The sequence below is a fragment of the Oryctolagus cuniculus genome, chromosome 8 (genome assembly GCF_051225735.1).
Source record: "Oryctolagus cuniculus isolate XC-2025 breed Fujian yellow rabbit chromosome 8, ASM5122573v1, whole genome shotgun sequence".
Classification (NCBI taxonomy): Eukaryota; Metazoa; Chordata; class Mammalia; order Lagomorpha; family Leporidae; genus Oryctolagus; species Oryctolagus cuniculus.
In genome coordinates, this window is record NC_142874.1 from 12,792,382 (window position 1) to 12,812,761 (window position 20,380).

Here is a 20,380-nt window from a genome sequence, read left to right on the forward strand (position 1 = left end):
TGTTAGTAATCTTCCGGTGAGTTTTTTTTTCTGACTTTCCTTCAAGACACTTGTTTCTACTACTTGGATCATGCTCTGGGTCACAAATTTATGTCTTGAGAAGGCTGTTGCACAATCTCAGGCTTCAAGAAATAGTTCTGTGTTTCTATTTTATTATATCTCTGCATGTATATGAGTAATTTCCATAATAAAATCAAAGCACTTTTCTTTTTGAGAGAGGTAAGAATACATCAATCTGAAGAAATAATAAATGAGTCCCTGCCAGTTGTGCCTGTTTTCTAAAGTAGAGATCTCATCATGACTCATCATCCTGTCTTCCACGAATTCCATGATTCTATAGATGGAATGTGAATTCTCCAAATTCATATATTGAAATCTAATCCCTAGTATGTTGGTATTTGGAGGTTTTTTCTTTCTTTCTTTCTTTTTTTTAGCATTTTTGAGATATGTCCATGAAATTTATTTTTATTTTTTAACCTAGAAACATTTTATTTAAGGCATACAAACTTTATGCATTTCACATTTACAAATGTTGGAACATAGTGATTCTTCCCCTCCTGACCTTCCTTCCACCTGCTTCCCACCCTTCTTCGACATCCTGTGTTAAATTTACTCCAAGGCATTTGATATTTTTTGTAGCTATTGTGAATGGGATTGATGTTAAGAGTTCTTTCTCAGTCATGGCATTGTCAGTGTATACAAAGGCTGGTGACTTTTGTGTGTTAATTTTATATCCTGCCACTTTACAAAACTCTTTTATGAGTTTCAATAGCCACTTAGTGGAGTCTTTTGGATCCCATATATATAGAATCATGCCATATGCAAATAGAGATTGTTTAACTTCCTCCTTCCCAATTTGTATGCCTTTGATTTCTTTTTCTTGCCTAATGGCTCTGGCTAAAACTTCCAGGACTGTATTAAATAGAAATAGTGAGAGTGGGCATCCCTTTCTGGTTCTGGATCTTAGTGGGAATGCTTCCAACTTTCTCCCATTCAATAAGATGCTGAGCATGTGTTGATCATAAATTGCTTTGATTGTGTTGAGGTATGTTCTTTCTATACACAATTTGCTTAAGGTTTTCATCATGAAAGGATGTTATATTTTATCAAATGGTTTCTCTGCATCTATTGAGGTAATCATATGTGTTTTTTTTTTTTTTTTTACAGGCAGAGTAGACAGTGAGAGAGAGACAGAGAGAAAGGTCTTCCATTTGCCATTGGTTCACCCTCCAATGGCTGCCGCAGCCAGCGCGCTGCAGTCGGCGCACTGCACTGATCCGATGGCAGGAGCCAGGTGCTTCTCCTGGTCTCCCATGGAGTGCAGAGTCCAAACACTTGGGCCATCCTCTACTGCACTCCGGGGCCACAGCAGAGAGCTGGCCTGGAAGAGGGGCAACCGGGACAGAATCTGGTGCCCCGACCGGGACTAGACCCAGTGTGCTGGTGCCGCAAGGCAGAGGATTAGCCTAGTGAGCCGCGGCACCAGTGGGTTTTGTTCTTTAATTTGTTAATGTGATGGTTCACATTGATTGATTTGCAAATCTTGAACCATCCCTACATGCCAGGGATAAATCCCACTTGGTCCTGGTGAATGATCTTTCTGATGTGTTATTGGATTCTATTGGCTAGTATTTTGTTGAGGATTTTTGTGTCCATGTTCATCTGAGAAATTGCTCTATAGTTCTCTATTGTATCTTTTTCTGGTTTAGGAATTAAGGTGATGCTGGTTTCATAGAAGGAGTTTGGGAGGATTCCCTCCCTTTCAGTTGTTTTGAACAGCTTTAAAAGAATTGGAGTTAGTTCTTTTTAAATGTCTTGTACAATTCAGCAGTGAAGCCATCTGGTTCTGGACTTTTCTTTGTTGGAGTGGGGGAGGGGAGGTCTTTATTACTGATTCAATCTCCATCTTGGTTATTGGTCTATGTAGGTTTTCTATCTCTTCATTGCTCAATTTAGGTAGGTTGTATGTGTCCAGGAATCTATCCATTTCTTCTAGGTTCCCTGATTTGTTGGAATACAGCTTTTTGTAGTAGTTCCTGATGATTCTTTTTATTCCTGTGGTATTTGTTGTTACATATCCTTTTTCACCTCTGATTTTATTGATTTAAGTACTTCTCCCTCTTTTTTTTTAATTTTGACTAAAAATGGCAATTTTTACTGGTAAGATGTGTTTCTTGTAGGCAGAGAAAAGATGGGTCTTGTTTTTTAACCCATTTTGTATCAGTGTGGTTTATTTTTTCAAAAACCAGCTTTTTGTTTCTCTGATTTTTTTTGGTTCAATATTGTTTCTTCTCTAATTTTAATTATTTCTTTCCTCCTACTAATTTTGCATTCGGTTTGTTGTTTTTCTAGGTCCTTGAGATGCATAGATAGCTCATTTATTTGGCACCTTTCCAGTTTCATCATGTAGGCACCAACTGCTATAAACTTCCCTCGTAACACTGCTTTTGCTGTGTCCCATAAGTTTTTTTTTTATTTTTTTTTTATTTGACAGGTAAAGTTATAGACAGTGAGAGAGAGAGAAGGAGACAGAGAGAAAAATCTGCCTTCCATTGGTTCACTCCCCAAATGGCCGCTACGGCTGGCGCTGTGCCAATCTGAAGCCAGGAAGCAGGTGCTTCCTCCTGATCTTCCATGTGGGTGCAGGGGCGCAAGCACTTGGGCCATCCTGCACTGCCCTCCCAGGCCACAGCAGTGAGCTGGATTGGAAGAGGAGCAACCGGAACTAGAACCTGGCGCCCATACGGGATGCCGGCGCTGCAGGTGGAGGATTAAGTGAGCCACAGCGCCAGCCCCATCCCATAAATTTTGATATGATGTATTGTTGTCTTCATTTGTTTCCAGAAATTTTTTATTTCTCTTGATTTTTTTCTGTGACTCACTGTTCATTCAGAGGCCTGTTGTTTAGTCTCCATTTGTTTGCATGTTATCTAGAGATTCTTGAGTTGTTGATTTCCAGGTTTTTTCCATTGTAGTTAGAGAAGATGCATGGTATGATTTCAATCTTTTAAAATTTCCTGAGACTTGCTTTATGGCCTAGCAAATGGTCTATCCTAGAGAAAGTTCCATGCACTGGTAAGAATATGTATTCTGCCACTGAGGGGTGCAAAGTTCTGTAGATATCCTTTAGGTTCATGTGGTCTATAGTGTGGATTAAGTCTGTTGTTTCCTTGTTGATTTTCTGCCTGGTTGATCTGTCCATTGCTGAAAGTGGGGTATAGAAGTCCCCATTACTGTTGCATTGGAGTCAGTGTCTCCCTTTAGATTCATTAACATTTCTTTTAATTAGCCAGGTACCATTTAATTGGGTGTCTATACATTTATTATAATCACATCTTCCATGTTGAATTGATCCCTTAATCATTACATATTGCCCTTCTTCATCTCTTCTAACATTTTTTATGTTAAAGTCTATTTTCTCTGATATTAGGATGGCTACACAAGTTCTTTTTGGTTTCTGTTAGCATGGAATATCTTTTTCCATCCTTTCACTTTCAGTCTGTGTTTATCTTTGTTGGTGAGATGAGTTTCTTTTAGGCAGAAAATAGATGGGTTTTGTTTTTTAATCCATTTAGCCAGTCTGTATCTTTGAATTGGAGGGTTGAGGCCCTTTATGTGGAAGGTTATTATTGATGAGCACTGACTTGGCCCTGCTGTTTTTGCTCAGATATCCCTGTTGTTTACTTTGGATTTATATTATACCTTTACTGGGTTATTTTCTGCTTCTCATTCTTTCATAGTGATAACCATGTTTCTGTGTTTTCTTTGTGTAGCACATCCTTAAGCATGTTTTGTAAGGCTGCATGAGTGGCAACAAGTTCTTTCAATTTCTGTTTGTTACGGAAGGTCTTTATTTCACCTTCACTCATAAATGAAAGTGCTTTGCATGGTACAGTATTCTGGGTTGACAGTTTTTTTTTTTTTTTAAGACTTGGACTATCTCTTGCTTTACCTTCTAGCCTGTCGTGTTTCTGATGAGATGTCAGCTGTGAGTCTACTTTGAGATCCTCTGAAATTAATCTGGCGTTTCTCTTGTGCACATTTTAGAATCTTATCTTTAGGTTTTACTTTGGAGAGTTTGACTACAGTGTGTTGTGGTGAAGATCTTTTCTGGTCGTGTTTTTAGGAGTTCTCTATGCTTCCTGTACTTGGATGTCCCTTTCTTTCTCCCAATTAGGGAAGTTTTCTGTAATTATTTCACTAGAAAGGCCTTCTAATCCATTTTCTGTTTCCACACCTTCAGAAACCCCTAAGACCTGTATGTTGGGTAGTTTGATAGCATCCCATAAATCTCCAACACTGTTTTTAAGTTTTCTGTTATCTTCTTGCCAGTCACCTTACAGAGTAGGAAAATTGATGTTTTGAAATAACACCTTTTTAACCCAGAGTTTTATACAACTTGTGTGATATTATTCAGAGAACCGAGTCTCTGGGAGTCCACAGATTTCAGGTGTATTTACTATAAGCAACTATAAACCAGAGACATCCTGCTAGAAGTGTACCATAGATAAGGGTGCTTCCTCTTACCAAAGATCACTAGTCTACTTGCCTCATGCTCTGGTGCTATGGATTGAAGGTATGTGTTCCCTCAAATTCATATGTTGAAATCCTAACAATATTAGACAGTGCAGCCTTTGGGAGATGATTGAGTGATGAGGGTGAAGACCACATGAATGGGGTTAGTGCTTTTACAAAAGACCCCAGAGAGCCCACCAGCCCTCTTTATGCCATGTGAGAACACGGAGAACAATCATCTATGATGCAGAAAGCAGGCCCTTAACAGACACCAAATCTTCCCTGAAGAATATTTTTTAAACCACCCAGTGTATGATATTCTTTCATAGCAACTTATAAACATGTTGTCTAGATATCTATGTTTAAGGAGCTTGGATTAGGTGACTAGCCATACCTTGTTCCTCTGGGTGTATTTCCATAGTAACCAAGAATAGAATGGGGCCGGTGCTGTGGCTCAATAGGCTAATCCTCCACCTTGCGGCGCCAGCACACTGGGTTCTAGTCCTGGTCAGGGTGCCAGATTCTGTCCCGGTTGTCCCTCTTCCAGGCCAGCTCTCTGCTGTGGCCAGGGAGTGTAGTGGAGGATGGCCCAAGAACTTGGGCCCTGCACCCCATGGGAGACCAGGAGAAGCACCTGGCTCCTGCCATCGTATCAGCACAGTGCGCCGGCTGCAGTGCACCGGCTGCGGCGGCCATTGGAGGGTGAACCAGCGGCAAAAAGGAAGACCTTTCTCTCTGTCTCTCTCTTTCTCACTGTCCACTCTGCCTGTCAAAAAAAAAAAAAAAAATAGAATGGATCATATGCCAGCTGTCCTGATTCTGTCCCCTGCAGGTTGCAAATTAGTATTTTACATGCCATAATTAGGAAAGTAAACATAGGTAGTGAATGAAAGATCCAGAACTGATAGATGTCCCCAAGATCCATGATTTTTAGCTACTGCATTTAATAATCAACATAGGTATTTCAGTTAACTAAATATTTTTTGACAAATGACTTAATTTTTTGTCAACACAAACAAAGCAAACATGGTCTCTACCATCAAGTTTAAACTGAAGAGAAAATATTGTAAATGAAACTTAATTAATTAGGAAACATTCAGTGAAAGAGTTACAAGACTGAGATGAAAAATTTTTGAGAAATTCAGGAGAAAAAAGGAAGAGGGCAAGGTTGGCTTCAAAGAATGCCATACTGGGGAGAGATTCCAAGATGGCAGATTAGGGAAAGACGTACTGCACTAGACTAAGGATAAAAAAGTGTACTGAGATGGTCATGCTCAAAGTCTTCACAGGTGAACTCAAAAGGCACATCTGATTATTCCTGAAGTCAACTGAGGATCTTAGATATCTCTTCAAAAACAAAAAGATTAGTGAAGCTTTTGCTTTTGCTGTATCAAGACTGCTGCACCTTAAGGCAGACATGCTGTACCTGCCTCCTCTTTTGATTCTGTCTGGGAGCTGCTATTGACAATAAATTCCTTATTAGGTTCTTTTATTATAATCCTCTACACTCAAGCTAAATGGTTTTATACTCTACATAAGGGTAGCCTATCACCACTCACTATCTGGAAGTCTGTAAGATAAGTTCTTTCTATCTGAAGGGGCACACCACTTGCAGTTGGCTTTGTTCCAGTTTTGTTCATGCTAATTAACAAACTTAAATGTTTCAGAACTCAACAACTTCTAAGAACAACTGGCCATGCAGGGAACACAGCCATTGGTGGTGACCAAAAATTCTCCAGCTCATAAAACAAATTCATTAGATGAGATAGGCGAAGACTTCCAGACCCAGGGCAGGCAAGTCCTGCACTACGCCCCTAATCAGCAGGAAGCAGCTATAGAAGATATAGTGATTTGACACCCTCCAGAGTCCCTTAAGATTACAGTCTGGAATTTCTCTGAGGGGGGAATGATGCAGGCAGGCAGACAGGATAAAACTGATCAGATTTGTAAGCTGGAGACCACGCCCCCTGTGTGATGTCATGCCCCTGTTGATCTCACCTGGACACTCACCTGCTGATCAGACGATGTAACCACCACCTTTGGGATAGATAAAGGGCCTGGAGCATGGTGGGTCCCTCCCTTTTTCGGTTGCGCACCCCTATTGCACTGCACCTCTGAGGGCAAGGCTTTATGGCCTCTGCCCTGCCTCTGCTTTCCTGCCTGCATGCTTCCTCATGCCAGCCTGCTCTTTGCATGGTATGGACCCAATCTAGCTTCTAGACTTCTTTCCCCACTAATTAAAGCCCTCTCTTTCCTGTGCATTTCTCTCTCTCTGAATAAAAATCCTTAAAGAAACTTTTTAAAAAAAGTGTAGGAAGTGCACTCTCACGGGAGAATTGGAGAGAAAACTGCACTGGAAATCCTACAAAAGGAAGAACTCCGTGGACCTGTGTGGAGGATGCGGACACACAGCACGAACACAGACAACTGCAGCAGCTCAGAGCCAGAGCAGGTGGTAGTTTGGAGACAGAGGTGAGACCAGACGGTAGCAACCCGTGGTGATGTAGCTGTAGAGAGAGCATGGCATGAGTCCATTGTGGAGCCCTGGGGGTCAGTGGTTCCTAGTAGTTGCTAGTGGTTGCCCAGTGAAAGAGAGACGGCACATTAATATTGCCCCAACTTCCCCACAGAATTGCCCGCTGCCCAGCTGAGAAAGGGCAGGAGCCATTTTGGGTTTGGGCAGCAGCTGTAGAAGCCTTTGTGTGTGTACACAGCAACTGGCTGAGACAGAACGTCTTCTCACCAGTGCTGGTGGCAGTGGTGGGGAGGGAGCAGATTCAGCCAGTGGCTCTTTACATGTGTGTGATTCAGAGATTCTAGTTATAGGGAACAATCCTCAGTCCCCACTGACTTTGAGTCTGGCTTGGAGATGGCTGAGCAATCTTACCACTTGGGAGGGTAAGGCTCCCGTGGCCTCCGAGGATCAACATGCCTATGTGAAGCCATCTTGGTGAACGTCAGCCTCTGTTTACTAGACAGACTGGCAGGGCAGACAGAAACCTCTGGACCCAGCCACTGTGGGAGCCTTGTGTGCTCAGACTGTAGGGACTCAGTAGTTACACGACAAAGTGCAGAGTGTAGCTGGGTACTGAGATTTAGCATGCCCAATTTTTCTGTTACCGTGGATACTCGCCTTGTCCTGGAGCAATGACCAGAGCTCCCTGGCCACACCCACACTCACCTCTTGGTATTCACAGAAAGTGCAGAGATTTCACTAAGCCACAGAGGCACAGCTCAAAGTTAAAAGCCAGCAGAGGAAAAATACAAAAATCAACTCCACCAATGCCTGAAAGCAAACACAGAAATTCAAGACACAAGAATAAGAAAGACAAAACATGATCCCCACAAAGAAACACAATAACATTCCAATATTAGAATGGGAAGATGAAGAGATTGAGGACATGCCAGAAACAGAATAAAAACAGTTAACCATAGGATTACTCAAAGGCACTCAGAAGGAAATCCATGAACTGAAGAAAACATATATGACATGAATGAATATTTTTCCTGTGAAATTAAGATTTTAAGGAGAAATCAAAATGAAATATTAGAAATGAATTCAATAGATCAAGTAAAAAATGCAATGGAAGGCCAAAATAGCAGACTTGGTGAAGGAGAAGAAAGAATATCTGAACTAGAAGACAAATCATCTTTGTAATCTTCTGGTCAGATAAAAAAAAATAAAAGGTAACACACACACACACACACGAAGAGAGTTCACATAAAAATATGGCAGTCATGTGTGTGGGACATTGGAAGCCATTTCAGAAATGTCTGCTGTGGACACCTGCTATGATCTATTTTCTGTGAATACATCATCTAGTGTTCCACAAGAAACTACACTTAAGGGGGCTGGACTGTGGTGTATCAGATTAAGCTACAGCTTGCAGCGCTGGTATTCAATATGGGTGCCAGTTTGTGTTCCAGCAGCTCCACTTCTGATCCAGCTCCTTGCTACTGTGCCTGGGAAAGCAGCAGAGGATGGATAAAGTCCTTGTGCCCCAGCACCCATGTGGGAAACCCAGAGGAAGCTTCTGGCTCCTGGTTTTGGCCTGGCCCAGCCCTGCCCATTGATGGCCATTTGAGAAGTGAACAGATGGAAAACCTCTCTGTGTCTGACTCTCTCTCTGCCTTTAAAAATGTTTAAAAAATTTTTAAAAAGACTTAAAAAACAGTTCTTCTAAACATTGCTCACGACTGTTTCTTCTCCTTTAATTATACACAGAGTTGTCCTTTTGCCCCTGACATTTGAACTGATTAATTTTCCTACCTGCCGTTGCTTCTCTCCTTTGCTCCTGAAATAGTTCTCCTGAATCCTGCTTCTTCAAAGACATAGTGGCTGCTTATTCCTAAGTCTGCACTGTTTCTTAACCTTAAAAGTCACATTTCAATTTAGCGATTGATTTGAGAGGTAGAGTTACAGACAGAGAGAGGGAGAGACAGAAAGATCTTCCATCCAGTGGTTCCCTCCCCAGATGGCCTCAATGGCCAGAGCTGAGCCAATCTGAAGCCAGGGGCCAGGAGCTTCTTTTGGGTCTCCCACATGTGTGCAGAAGTCCAAGCACTTGGGCCTTCTTGCACTGCTTTCCCAGGCTGTAAGCAGGGAGCTGAATTGGAAAAGGAGCAGCCAGTACATGAATCAACGCCCTGTATGGGATGCCTTTGCTGCAGATGGAGCCTTAGCATGCTATGCCACAGCAGCGGTCCAATCACATCTTCTTTGATGAGTGTAAATCTTGTATTTTCCTTTAATATTAACTGAAATTTCAAAACTGTAAATACTATGATATGGAGAAATAAAAACAGTGTTGCTTTGTTCTGATTGGCTTTTGAGTTGAAAGTCATTGCTTGCAGGGCTGGGGAACCTTTGTTCTGCCAAGGTCCATTTGGATATTTATAGCATCATTTGTGGACCACACAAAATTATCAGCTTAAAAATTAGCCAGCTGTAGGTTTATTGAATTTCAGGTGCCACCGGCTGTTGCCTGGGCATGGCCAGATCAAATGATTTCACGGGCCTTATATGGGAAATGGGTCAGACATTCTCCAACCCTGGTGAAGGTTCCAATTCACACTATTTAGTCAAACCTGCAAAGTCCCCCACAATCCAGCTCATTCTCTCCTTAGTGTATAACCTTCCAGTGCTGTCTGCTGGGTCTGGCATTAGTTGTAGAATGGTTATGAGCCTTTGCTCCTTTATTACAAAGTGTTTAAACTTGTCTGTAGACTTGTCAAGAAGACTCATGGTTGATTCCATTTGGTGGGGATGACCTTTCAGAGGACACAGAATGGATGCAGAAAACATTCTCTGAAATGCTACAAAGACTGCAGGTATTTATTCTCTACTGTGTTAGTCACAGAAGGAGGTGAAACATGAAGACGAAAATTAAAAAAAAACAAACACAACTTTTGGGGCTGGCATTGAGGAACAGCAGGCTGAGCCACTGTGTTTTATGCTGCCAGGGTTCCGTATCAGAATGCCAGTTCCAGTCATGGCTGCTCCACTTCCAATCCAACTTCCTGCCAATGCACCTGGGAAAGCAGCAGAAGAGGCCTGGGCCTCAGCCATCCATGTGGGAGTTCATTGTGGAGTTTCTGGCTGCTGAGTTCAGCCTAGCCAGACATGGTGGTTGCCACCATTGTGGGCTGTACCAGTGATGGAAGATCTCTCTCCCTGTCTCTCTCTCTTGCCCCACCTTTTAAATAAAGAAGTCTTTTAAAAACCTACATTTCCCTGAAATACTTTAATAAATGGATGCCAGTGATTTAATTACAATCTCCTTAGTGTTTAAGTTCAACTTTATTTTAAAATTTTGCTAACAAAAGTAGAATTAATTAGCTATATATTACTAAATAACTATTTAAGTAGAGATGGTTTATTCTCTTCTTTTGGAGTTTCCATAAACACTTTGCTCACTGTTTCTCATAAAAACATACAGAGCACATGCAGTATCCATAATTGTAATCATCCTACTCACAGGAAGCACGTTTCATGCCCTTGAATGAAGAGAATGAGAAGTTCTTGCGTCTCTGATGGAAAGAGGTTGCTAGATTGTGAGGCCTACATCGCCATGCCCTGCTGCATCATGTAGATGTCTGTCCCTTCATCTGGAGAGGTTTTTCGTGCAGGTTTATCCTATAGATCTTTCCCTGCCAGACATTAGCCAGATAAGGTGATCCTGCAGGTGCCCCCCCCATTCGCTTTCTGTTTATATGGAAAGCAGGTGTAAGTGAACGTGTTCCATTTCTCTATCATTTGATGTTTTTCTTTCCCTGTTGTCCTTTGAAATGAATGTGGGAATGATTGAGGAAAATTGAAGCCAATCAAATAGACAAGTCGCCTTTGTCATACAGAGTATGTGTGGTGAGAAGTAAAGGTAAACCAGCCCACAGTTTAGGCTGATTTGGCAGAGAAAAATTCTCCATAAGTTCCATGGACAGGTCGTGTAGGGTGTGTTAGAGTATACAAGGGATCACCAAAAATCTCATAATAAAAATGTGAATTAGCTTTTTTTTTTTTAAAAAAAAAGATTTATTTATTTATTTGAAAGTCAGAATTACACAAAGAGAGAAGGAGAGGCAGAGAGAGAGAGAGGTCTTCCCTCTGCTGGTTCACTTCCCAATGGGCCGCAACAGCCAGAGCTGCAATGAGCCGAAGCCAGGAGCCAGGAGCTTCCTCTGGGTCTCCCAAGTGGGTGCAGGGACCCAAGGACTTGGGCCATCTTCCACTGCTTTGCCAGGCCATGGCAGAGAGCTGGATCAGAAGTGGAGTGGCTGGGATTTGGTGCCCATATGGGATGCCAGCACTGCAGGTGCTTTACCCACTACACCACAGCACTGACCCCGTGAATTAGCTTTTAATTCCATTCTCCAGGAACCTTTTGAAGCCTCTTGTATTGCAATCCTGAAGATGATATTTTGAGAGGGGAGTGTTTGAATAAAAATTTTGTATTATCCACAAAAGATACATAGCCACTTGCAATTGCTATAGTCAGCTGAATGTAATAATATGCATTTTTAGGAGTTAAAAAATTTTATATTCATACAACTCAGCTATTTTATGATTGTTGAAAAACAGAACAAGGTCTGTGCTCACAAACATTTAAATGGAAAGCAGTTGCCTTCAGCTTGCTTTTTCTCCCAAAGAGATTTTTTATTTAATGAGTACAAATTTCATAAGTACAAATTTAGGAATATAGTGGTTCTTCCCCCTATACCCGTGCCTTCTTGCCCCCACTCCCATCCCACCTCCTCCTCCCTCTCCCATCCCATTCTCCATTAAGATTAATTTTTAATTAACTTTATACACAGAAGAGCAACTCTATGCTAAGTAAAGATTTCAATAATTTGCACTCACACATGCACAAAATATAGAAAACTGAGAACAAGTTTTACAGTTAACCCTCACAGTACAACTCCTTAAGGACAGAGGTCCTGCATGGGTAGTAAGTACACAGTGACTCCTGTTGTTAATTTAACAGTTAACACTCTCATGTGTGATGTCAGTGATCACCAGAGGCTCTTGACATGTGCTGCCAAGCCTATGGAAGCCTTTTGAGTCCACAAACTCCGTCAGTGTTTAGACAAGGCCATAATCAAATTGGAAGTTCTCTCCTCCCTTTAGAGAAAAGGGCATCTTTGTTTGATGGCCTCTTCTTTCCCCTGGAGTCTCACTCACAGAGACCCTTCATGTAGGACTCTACCGCCCCCCCCCCCCCCAACAATGTCTTCGTTTTCCATGCCTGAAATTCTCTCCTGGGCTTTTCAGCCAGACCAGAATGCCTTAAGGCCTGATTCTGAGGTCAGAGTGCTGTTCAGGGCGTTTGCCATTCTATGAGTCTGCTGTGTGGACTGCTTCCCATGTTGGAACATTCTCTCCTTTTAAATTCTATCTATTGTTATTATCAGACACTTGATCTTATTTATATGATCCCTTTAACACTTAATCCTATCCATATGATCAGTTACACACTTAAAATGATCACTTTAACACTTAGATGGTGTTATTATCACCCAGTTTAATGGGATTTGGAGTCCCATGGCAAGTTTTTAGCTTCACCCTTAGAAGTACATCTGGGGGCTGGCACTGTGGCACAGTGGGTTAACGCCCTGGCCTGAAGCACCAGCATCACATATGGGCGCCAGTTTGAGACCCAGCTGTTTCACTTCCTATCCCGCTCTCTGCTATGGCCTGGGAAAGCAGTAGGGGCCAAGTCCTTGGGCCCCTGCACCCATGTGGGAAATCCAGAAGAATCTCTTGGCTCCTGGCTTCGGGTCAACGCAGCTCTGGCCGTTGTGGCCAACTGGGGAGTGAACCAATGGATGGAAGACCTCTCTCTCTATCTCTCTTCTGTCTGTGTAACTCTTTCAAATAAATAAATAAATCTTTAAAAAAAACCAAGAAGTGTGTCTGTAGGAATGTATGCAGAACTATGTAACTGCTCCCTCTCTAATTCTCACTCTTATTTTTAACTGGGATTTATTTTCAACTGACTTTATACACATATGGTTAATTCTATGTTAAGTAAAGAGTTCAACCAATGTTATTAAGAAGGAAAAAAAAAACCTGTTCCTTGACAGTCAAGACAAGGGCTGTTCAAGTCATTGCTTCTCATAGTGTCGATTTCACTTCTGCAGGTTACCTTTTGGGTGCTCTGCTAGTTATCAGTTACCACAGATCAGGGAGAATGCATGGTATTTGTCCCTTTGGGACTGACTGACTTATTTCACTAAGTATGATGTTTTCCAGATTCATCCATTTTGTTGCAAATGACTGGATTTCATTTTTTACCACTGTGTAATATTCCATAGAGTACATATCCCCTAATTTCTTTATGCAGTCTTCAGTTGAGAGGAACTTAGGTTGATTGCATGTCTTAGCTATTGTGAATTGAACTAAAATAAACATAGGGGTGCATATAACTCTCTTATTTGCTGCTTTTCATTTCTGTTGGGTAAATTCCAAGGAGTTGGATGGCTGGGTCACATAGTAGGACTATATTTAGATTTCTGAGGTACCTCCAAATTGTCTTTCATAGTGGTTTTATCAGTTAATATTCCCACCAACAGTAGGATACCTTTCCCCAAATCATCGCCAGCATTCATTGTTTTTTGATTTCTATATGAAAGCCATTCTGTCTGGGGTGAAATGAAACAATCATTGTGGTTTTGATTTGCATTTCCCAGACGGCTAGTGATCCTGAGCATTTTCTCTTGTGTCTGTTGGCCATTTGGATTTCCTTTTTTGAAAATTGGCTGTTTAAGTCCTTTGCCCATTTCTTAGCTGTGTTGTTTGTTTTGTTGTTGTTGAGTTTCTTGGTCTCTTTATATATTCTGGTTATTAATCCTTTATCAGCTGCATAGTTTGCAAATAATTTCTCCCAGTCTTTTGGTTGCCTCTTCACTTGCCTGAGTGTTTCAGAGCTTCTTAATTTGATGTAATCCCATTTGTTATTATTATTTTTTTGGCTTTGATTGCCTGTGCCTTTGGGGTCTTTTCCAGGAACTCTTTGTCTGTGCCAGTGTTTTGCAGGGTTTCATCAATACTCTCTATTAATTTGATGATATCAGGTCATAGATTCAGGTCTTTAATCCATTTTGAATGGATCTTTGAGTAAGGTATAAGGTTGGAGTTCTGCTTCATGTGGAAATCCAGTTTTCCTAGCACCATTGTTTGAAGAGACTGCTCTTGTTCTAGGGATTGGTTTTAGCTCCTTGGTCAAATATAAGTTGATTGTAGATGCTTGGCTTGATTTCTGGTGTCTCTATGCTGTTCCATTGGTCTTTTCATCTGTTTTTGTCTCAGTACCAGGCTGTTTGATAGTAACTGCCTTGTAGTATGTCTTGAAATTTGGTATTGTCATGCCTCTGGCTTTTTGTTGTGTAACATGGCTTTAGCTATTAGAGGTTTCCTGTGTTTTCAGATGAATTTCAGCTTCATTTTTTCTAGATCTAAGAAGAATGTCTTTGGTATTTTGATTAGTATTTTTTTTGTTTCAACTTTTTTATTTCTTCTCTGATTTTAATTATTTCTTTTCCCCTACTAGTTTTGGGTTTCGTTTGCTGTTGTTTTTCTAGATCCTTGAGGTGCATTAATTGCTCATGTATTTCCAATTTCTTGATATAGGCACCAATTGCTATAAACTTTCCTCTTAACACTGCTTTTGCTGTATACCATAAGTTTTGGTATGTTGTATTGTCATCTTCATTTGTTTCCAGAAATTTTTGGATTTCTCTTTTGATTTCTTCTATGACCCACTGTCCATTCAGGAGTGTGTTGTGCAGTCTCCATTTGTTTACATATGATCTGGAGATTCCTGAGTTGCTGATTTCCAGCTTCATTGCATTATGGTCCAAGAAGATGCATGGTATGATTTTTTTCATTTAATTTGCTGAGATTTGTTTTATGTGGTCTATTGATCACTTAGCATGTGGTCAACCCTAAAGAAAGTTCCATGCACTGTTGAGAAAAATGTGTATTCTGTGGCTGTAGGATAGAAGGCTCTGTAAATATCTGCTAAGTCTGTTTGGCCTATGGTGTCAATTAATTCTTTTGTTTCCTTATTGATTTTCTGTCTGTTTAATCTGTCCATTGCTGAAAGTGGGGTATTGAAGTCCCCCTTTACCATAGTGTTTGAGTCTATATCTCCCTTTAAATCAATTAACATTTCTTTCAAATAGCCAGGTGCCCTGTAATTAGGTGTATATACATTTATAATAGTCACAGTCCTGCTAAATTGTTCATTTAATAATTACATAGTCTCCTTTGTCTCTTTTAATAATTTTTTAAAGATTTATTTATTTGCTTGAAAGGCAGTTACAGAGAGGCAGAGGCAGAGGCAGAGGCGGCGATGTGTGTTGGGGGAGATCTTCCATTGGCTGGTTCACTCCCCAGATGGCTGCAACGGCTGGAGCTGCAATGATCCGAAGCCAGGAGCCAGGAACTTCTTCTAGGTCTCCCACGTGGGTGCAGGGGCCCAAGGACTTGGGCCATACTGTGCTGCTTTTGCAAGCCATAGTAGAGAGCTAGATTGGAAGTGGAGTAACTGGTACTTGAACTGGTGCACACAAAGGATGCCAGCACTGCAGGTGGTGGCTTTATCAGCTACACCACTTTGCTGGCCTCTCTTTTTTTTGTCTCAACTAAACTGATCTTTTTTAACTTTTATTTAATGAATATAAATTTAAAGTACAGCTTATGGATTACAATGGCTTCCCCCCCACCCAATGACGTCCATCCCACCCGCAACCCTCCCATCTCCCGCTCTCTCTCCCCTTCCATTCATATCAAGATTCATTTTCAATTTTCTTTATATACAGAAGATCAGTTTAGTATACATTAAGTAAAGATTTCAACAATTTGCACCCACATAGAAACACAAAGTGAAAAATACTCTTTGAGTACACGTTATAGCAGTAAATCACAATGTACAACACATTAAGGACAGAGATCCTACATGAGGAGTAAGTGCACAGTGACTCCTGTTGTTGACTTTACCAATTGACACTCCTGTTTATGGCCTCAGTAATCTCCCTATGCACCAGTCATGAGTTTCCAAGGCTATGGAAGCCTTTTGAGTTCACCGACTCTGATCATATTTAGACAAGGTCATAGTCAATGTGGAAGTTCTTTCCTCCCTTCAGGGAAAGGTACCTCCTTCTTTGAAGACCTGTTCTTTCCACTGGGATCTCACTCACAGAGATCTTTCATTTAGGTCGTTTTTTTTTTTTTTTTTTTTTTTTTTTTTTTTTTTTTTTGCCAAAGTGTCTTGGCTTTCCATGCCTGAAATACTCTCATGGGCTCTTCAGCCAGATCCGAATGCATTTAGGGCTGATTCTGAGGCCAGAGTGCTGTTTAGGACATCCGCCATTCTATGAGTCTGCTGTGTATCCCGCTTCCCATGTTCAATCGTTCTCTCCCTTTTTTATTCTATCGGTTAGTATTAGCAGACACTAGTCTTGTTTATGTGCTCCCTTTGACTCTTAGTCCTTTCATTATGATCAATTGTGAACAGAAATTGATCACTTGGACTAGTGAGATGGCATTGGTACATGCCACCTTGATGGGATTGAATTGGAATCCCCTGGTATGTTTCTAACTCTACCGTTTGGGGCAAGTCAGCTTGAGCATGTCCCAAATTGTACATCTCTTCCCTCTCTTATTCCACTCTTATATTTAACAGGGATCACTTTTCAGTTAAATTTCAACACTTAAGCATAACTATTAATTACAGAATTAAACCAATAGTATTAAGTAGAACAGACAAAAAATACTGAGAGGGATAACGTATTACATTGTTCTTCAACAGTCAGGGCTATGGCTGATCAAGTCACCATTTCTCATAGTGTCCATTTCACTTCAACAGGTTTCCTTTTTGGTCTTCAGTCACTTGTCACTGATCAGGGAGAACATATGGTATTTGTCCCTTTGGGACTGGCTTATTTCACTCAGCATGATGTGTTCCAGATTCCTCCATTTTGTTGCAAATGACCGGATTTCATTGATTTTACTGCTGTATAGTATTCTAAAGAGTACATATCCCATAATTTCTTTATCCAGTCTACCGTTGATGGGCATTTAGGTTGGTTCCAGGTCTTAGCTGTTGTGAATTGAGCTGCAATAAACATTAGGGTGCAGACCGCTTTTTTGTTTGCCAATTTAATTTCCTTTGGGTAAATTCCAAGGAGTGGGATGGCTGGATTGAATGGTAGGTTACATTCAGGTTTCTGAGGAATCTCCAAACTGACTTCCATAGTGGCTTGACCAGTTTGCATTCCCACCAACAGTGGGTTAGTGTCCCTTTTCCCCCACATCCTTGCCAGCATCTGTTGTTGTTAGATTTGTGTATGTGAGCCTTTCTAACTGGGGTGAGGTGAAACCTCATTGTGGTTTTGATTTGCATTTCCCTGATTGCTAGTAATCTTGAACATTTTTCATGTGCCTGTTGGCCATTTGGATTTCCTCTTTTGAAAAATGTCTATTGAGGTCCTTGGCCCATCTCTTAAGTGGGTTGTTGGTTTTGTTTTTGTGGAGTTTCTTGATCTCTTTGTAGATTCTGGTTATTAACCCTTTATCTGTTGCATAGTTTGCAAATATTTTTTCCCATTCTGTCGGTTGTCTCTTCACTCTCCTGACTGTCTCTTTTGCAGTACAGAAACTTCTCAATTTGATGCAATCCCAATAGTTGATTTTGGCTTTGACTGCCTGTGCCTCCCGGGTCTTTTCCAGAAATTCTTTGCCTGTGCCAATATCTTGAAGGGTTTCTCCAATGTTCTCTAATAACTTGATGGTGTCAGGTCGTATATTTAGGTCTTTAATCCATGTTGAGTGGATTTTTGTGTAAGGTGTAAGGTAGGGGTCTTGCTTCATGCTTCTGCACATGGAAATCCAGTTTTCCCAGCACCATTTATTGAATAGACTGTCCTTGCTGCAGGAATTGGTTTTAGATCCTTGATCACATATAAGTTGGCTGTAGATGTTTGGGTTGATTTCTGGTGTTTCAATTCTGTTCCATTGGTCTATCCATCTGTTTCTGTACCAGTACCATGCTGTTTTGATTACAACTGCCCTGTAGTATGTCCTGAAATCTGGTATTGTGATGCCTCTGGCTTTGTTTTTGTTGTACAAGATTGCTTTAGCTCTTCGAGGTCTCTTGTGCCTCCATATAAATTTCAGCACCATTTTTTCCAGATCTGAGAAGGTCTTCGGTATCTTGATTGGTATCGCATTGAATCTATAAATTGCTTTTGGGAGAATGGACATTTTGATGATATTGATTCTTCCAATCCATGAGCATGGAAGATTTTTCCATTTCTTGGTATCCTCTTCTATTTCTTTCTTTAAGGTTTTGTAATTTTCATCGTAGAGATCTTTAACGTCCTTGGTTAAGTTTATTCCAAGGTATTTGATTGTTTTTGTAGCTATTGTGAATGGGATTGATCTTGGAAGTTCTTCCTCAGCCATGGCATTGTCTGTGTATACAAAGGCTGTTGATTTTTGTGCATTGATTTTATACCCTGCTACTTTGCCAAAATCTTCTATGAGTTCCAACAGTCTCTTAGTAGAGTTCTTTGGGTCCCCTAAGTAAAGAATCATATCGTCTGCAAAGAGGGATAGTTTGAGTTCTTCCTTCCCAATTTGTATCCCTTTAATTTCTTTTTCTTGCCTAATAGCTCTGGCTAGAACCTCCAGAACTATATTGAATAGCAGTGGTGAGAGTGGGCATCCCTGTCTGGTACCAGATCTCAGTGGAAATGCTTCCAGCTTTTCCCCATTCAATAGGATGTTGGCTGTGGGTTTTTCGTAGATTGCTTTGATTGTATTGAGGAATGTTCCCTCCAAACATAGTTTGCTTAGAGTTTTCATCATGAACGGGTGTAACTGAAATGTGATCCCTGTTAAATATAAGAGTGGGAATAAGAGAGGGAAGAGATGTACAATTTGGGACATGCTGAAGATGACTTGCCCCAAACAGTATAGTTAGAAACATAGCAGGGGACTCCAATTCAATCCCATCAAGGTGGCATGTACCAATGCCATCTCACTAGTCCAAGTGATCAATTTCAGTTCACAATTGATCATAATGAAAGGACTAAGAGTCAAAGGGAGCACATAAACAAGTCTAGTACCTGCTAATACTAACCGATAGAATAAATAAAGGGGAGAGTGATCCAACATGGGAAGCGAGATACTCAGCAGGCTCATAGAATGGCGGATGTCCTAAACAGCACTCTGGCCTCATAATCAGTCCTTAAGGCATTCGGATCTGGCTGAAAAGCCCATGAGAGTATTTCAGGCATGGAAAGCCAAGACACTCTGGAAAAAAAAAAAAACACCTAAATGAAAGATCTCTGTGAGTGAGATCCCAGTGGAAAGAACAGGTCTTCAAAGAAGGATGTACCTTTCTCTGAAGGGAGGAGAGAGCCTCCACTTTGACTATGACCTTATCTAAACAAGATAAGAGTCGGCGAACTCAAGGGGCTTCCATAGCCTTGGAAACTCATGACTGGTGCATAGGGAGATTACTGATGCCATAAACAGGAGTGTCAATTGGTAAAGTCAACAACAGGAGTCACTGTGCACTTACTCCTCATGTAGGATCTCTGTCCTTAATGTGCTGTACATTGAGACTTAATGCTATAATGAGTACTCAAACAGTATATTTCGCTTTGTGTTTCTATGGGGGTGCAAACTGTTGAAATCTTTACTTAATGTATACTAAACTGATCTTCTGTAAAAAAAAAAAAAAAAGAAGAAGAAGAAATTATTAATCCCCAACTTGACTCTCGCTGGGATTAAACATGACAATAGGTCTGATCTGATTTCATCATCATTTAAAAAAATCATCTATTATTTTTCACTTTATGTTTGTGTGGGAGCTAACTGTTGAAATCTTTACTTAATGTATGCTAAACTGATCTTCTGTATATAAAGAGAATCAAAAATGAATCCTCATGTGAATGGAAGGGGAGAGGGAGTGGGAAAGGGGAGGGTTGCGGGTGGGAGGGACGTTATGGGGGAGAAGCCATTGTAATCCATAAGCTGTACTTTGGAAATTTATATTCATTAAATAAAAGTTAAAAAAAAAGTTCAGTAAAAAAAAAAAAAAAGAAATGCAGGATGTATAAAGTTAAGTTTTCAAGCTGTGTCATCCTTGATATTGGCTAAGCTCTTTCAGGAAGTATTCATAAAGCTGAGAACCAGATCCAAAATCTTAGCTAGGGAAACACAAATATTCAGTGTGATCTCTGAGACTAAATTTACAAAGTACTTGAGAAATGTGGATCTCCCAGAATGTTCACAAGTTTTTGGTATAACAGGATAACAGCGAATCCATCTCTGATCCATTTAATATGATTATAAATA